Source organism: Rhincodon typus, chromosome 15 (assembly GCF_021869965.1).
Source record: "Rhincodon typus isolate 14 chromosome 15, sRhiTyp1.1, whole genome shotgun sequence".
In the NCBI taxonomy this organism is placed as follows: domain Eukaryota; kingdom Metazoa; phylum Chordata; class Chondrichthyes; order Orectolobiformes; family Rhincodontidae; genus Rhincodon; species Rhincodon typus.
This window is the reverse complement of record NC_063346.1, coordinates 46,127,266-46,131,831: the sequence shown is the minus strand read 5'-3', so window position 1 is coordinate 46,131,831 and position 4,566 is coordinate 46,127,266.

Sequence of the window (4,566 nt, the reverse complement as noted above, 5' to 3'; positions counted from 1 at the left end):
TGTCAGGATCCGAGGACAAGCCAAACAGAGACAAGCACTAGAATTTCTAGAGGTCTGATTCTCCACCAAGAAGGCTGTCAATAAACACGTAGAATTAGACCCTACATACATACCACTGCAAAGAAAAACCAGAAATGAGGTAATCAACTCCAACAGACCCCAGAGTTTAAATAACAAGCGGGAAAACACAACAACGCTTCATCAGAGGCTGCACTAATGACATTACCCAGCAGGGTAATGAAATGTCCCCAAACTAACAAACCAGCTCGGCGAGCAAACCAACCACAGTATCAATGACAACAAGGTGCAGGGCTGGATGCAAGTTATCGCCATTGAGTCATCAGTACTGAGACTCTACTGAATCAGATATCACAGATTATGGGACATTGTAGTGTTAACTGACAACATTCTTAACAGTGCAACTAATTACCACAAAAGAAGTACTGTTTTTGCATCTTATTTGCTGTGCTCATTGTGGTGACTGCATTTTGCGTCATGATTTGCTATGTACATTAAACTAATTTATCATTCAATGCTTTGGGACATTCTTAGCAAAAGCAAAGTAGCCGCCAAATAAATGCAAATTTTTATTATGAACCTTCACCAGAGCTTATTCCTTGAAAAGACAGACATGAAACATTTTAATCCTAGTATTTATACTCTAAGACCAAACTGAAACAATCAATTTGCACAGTAGGAGCAAAGGCAAGGAAGTCTAGCAACTCGTATTTTATAACATAAATGCAGAGGTCAGTCCAACCAATCTGTTTATTTTGTTTTTCAACCGTTCGAGTTATATGCTATTACAAATGTAACCCCAAAACATCAATGTCATATTTTGTATATTTGTAATCATTAGTAAGATTTAGTTACTTTGACTTACCAAAATGGATAACAATAAGCAATAACCAAAGGTTTTAAATTCTGTACACTGTTCCCCCTGATCACATGAAGAAAAACAACGGGTTACACGAGTAATCCATGAATTGTATCTAAATAATTAATGAAGTTGAAAGAGATCCAGAGGCTTCTGAGCAGAGGTGGCAGTCAAAATACCCCACTGCAGAACAGCAAACAATGTCAACAGAATGCTGCACTATATAGTTACCAAGTAAAGAAAAGATCAGAGGAAGTCATGCTAACAGACCATACTACAAATGCCCTGTTCAGTTCTATTAACAAGTCATAAGGGAGGCATTTAAAGTCTGCTCCAGGATAAACTACAAGATTGATGTCTCACACAGAACCAAGTTGAGAAAAAATGCTAGAGAACCAAGGAAATCAGCCTTGAAAAGAGAGGGGAGGGAAAATGTTGACCTTAGAAAAGGTATAGTGCATAATACAGAAAATATAAATCTTCACCATTATTCTAAATTAAAGCATGATAATAGGGCAATAAATTAGAGGCTACATTTTAAGAATTAGGACAAAATGTTTGAAATTCTCATGAAATTATCAATTCACAGAGTTTCAGGTAGGACTGTGAAAGTGAACACTTGGCAATTTTTTTGATATAGTTGGACACCATGGAACTTTTAGATTGGCAAGCTAATAAGGGTTGAATAGCAATAATTTGTACTCATCTTAGATACAGCACCAAATAGAAAACGAAGATTTGAATACTCTATTTTCCTTGCTGCCAACTCCTGATTTGGACATTTTTTCTCCAGTAAGGAGTGTTCTGTACAAATCAAGAAGTTCCTCCACTCCCCAAGGGGAGTGCACGTGACCACAGAATTGGAGAAGGGATATGAGAAGAAATCCAGGTCATTCAAACAAACAGGAATGGGTGAGAGGGGCAGAAAAACTTATTCTTGCAGTGTAATAGCAATGTAAGAGGCATTGGAAGAGGTGAAACAATATTGATAAAACATGTTTGTCTATAACAACAAATTGCACTCATACAGCACCTTTGATGCAAAGGAGTAACTCAACAAATAGGCAGATAATTTAAATTTTAACCAAAAAGTTTTTTTTTTTTTAAGATAGATGACTGAAAAATTTGGTTAAAGGAACTGTTTTTGAAAATATTTTAGAAATGGTTAAGTGGAAGCTTCAGCAAGAGAGTTTCAGACTGCATGAGTGAGGTACCTTAAGATTGTGCTGCAAATGTGACAAAAGTGGGTTGCTCGAAAGCTGCAGTCAGAGGAAGTGTTTTCTAGACAATAAAATGATTGAAGAAATTGCAGCTATAAACACAAGGATGAAGATTTTATATCAACACTTCAGAAGCAGGCAGGTAGACAGTGTTGGTCAGCAAGGACAGGCTGGCATGTATATCATTCTTATCTTCATTGATCTACAAAGTAGGACTGGCAGTGTATAGAAAAAATCCAAATTAGGACATTTGCAGCACCAATACGGACACGCGGAGCTTATGAGCTGTGGATATAAGGAGGTCAGGTGTGTTGGAGAAGTTTGTCAGGAGACAGAAAAAAAATATTAAAAGTTTTATCAGTAAAAAACGAGCCAAATAATGCTCCAAAGTTCCATATTTAACCACACTATAAAATCAGATTTACTCAAGCCCATCATCTAAGAAGAACTGGGGTCATATGGATCTGTAACTAGATTTAAATCATCTTGAAACCAAAACATCATGAAATGCAATGACTTCAGAAATGTAATCACAGTCCATCTGGATCCAAAACAAAATGGGTCCTGTTGCATACCACTCTCTTGGCAACAGATTTTCAATGGTACAGCATCACACTCCTGAAGCCGTTTTATGGCTCAGATCAAAACGAGCAAGAACCTCACTGTTTGCAGCTCTTTCCCTTCATTTTTTTGTTTTAAAAATTTATTATAAAGTTCATATCTACGATTACACTGCAGCACAATTTAGAAGCAAACCGTTCCTTTCCAGCACAAAACATGATCAAAACTACATAAGAGCATTCTAAAATGATAGTATCCCTTAAACAATGCATTTACCTAAATCATGCATCCCAAAGTTCTGATCTGAAGTCTGTGAACTGTTATCTGATTCAGGGTGCTGTTAGTCTGCATTCCTGAGCTAGAACGACCTAAGTATCACAAGAACACTCACTGGTGATCACTGGTCAATAGATGGCATCCTGGAAAAGTACCACACAAATACAGTCAATACCTTTAAGCAGTGAAAGAAATTTAACCGGACAATGAAAGAATATTACATTGACCCTGACAAATTAAATTTGCACTTCAGTCACCATAATAACATTTAGACAGGTCAAATGGTACAGGCAGATAAGCTGCTGGGCAAACATGTTGGCTTTCATAAGTTATGATAAATTATGAACACATTTTACACCAAAATACTGGAGGCAAAGGATATCATCTCATTGAGGTTGCCTCAGCAGATATGACAAGAAAAGTAATCCATTATTTACATGTTTTCATGAGTGTAAATCCCTGAAGATCAACAACGTTTTCATCTGCATAGCAGCTTTGATTTATTAAAAAAAAAAAGCCAAGTGCACCTTTTGAGTATGCAAAATGGATGCTAAACCTGTTTAAAAGTCAGAGAGAAAGTTTGGAGGCAGGCCAAGGTTATTGAAGGATACAAAGATACAAACTTGAAATTTGAATCAGTGGGGCAGAGAATCAAAGTAGGTCAGGAAGAACTTGAATGTTGAGGAAGTGGATCTGGTAGGAGACAAACATGCAGAGGTCTGGATAAGTTATAAGGTTCCTTAGACTGCATCCTCCAAACCCATGACCACTATCATTTGGAAGGACAAGAGCAGCAGATACGTGGGAACGCCAAAATCTGTGCATTCCCCTCCAAGCCACATACTATTCAGACGTGAAATATACTTGTTGCTCCTTCAGTGTCACTGAGTTAAAAGCCTAGAACTTCCTCCCATTGTGAGTTTACTTACAGCAAATGGACTGCAGAGGTTCAAGGAGGCAGCTCAACACCGCCTTCAAGGGCAATTAAGGATAGGCAATAAGTGCTAGCCCAGCTAATGATGCCACATCCCATAAATGAAAATAAAGTTAAAATTTATGATGGGCAGAGGATTGGAAGTGAGCAAGGATAGCACAGGCGAAAATATGTCAAAAGCTGATAAAACTATCTACAAATATGTTTCAACAGCCAACAGATTGAGGAAAAGAAAGATAATGTCTTTAAAAAGAAAAACTGGCGATCTCTATAAAAGGTAGAAACGTGTGTGGTCTGCTGCTCAGAATCAAGTGAGGTAATTAAGGTTACAAAGAGTCTGGTTCAGCTAGAATATATGCCTGGTGAGGGTACAGAATTAGTCATACATTTAGCTACCAAGTTCCCAGTGCTTGGTCATAGCATGCTGAGCTTCATGCAACTGAATTGTGGATAAGCAGTTGAGTAACAGAGGCAGTTCAGAGAATGGGTGGATAAATTTATCAGCTAATCATTAAAGAACACATGAATAGCACTCTCAGTGGAAATCACAAAATGGCAGCATACAATCAGAGAAAAGGCCCCAAAGATAGACCCTAAGACTTGTGAGGTGACAAGTGCACAGGTGGGAAAAGAAACCATTGTTGAATATGTTCTGGCTGCATTCTGACAGGTTGGAGCAAAACCACATGAGAAGCAAT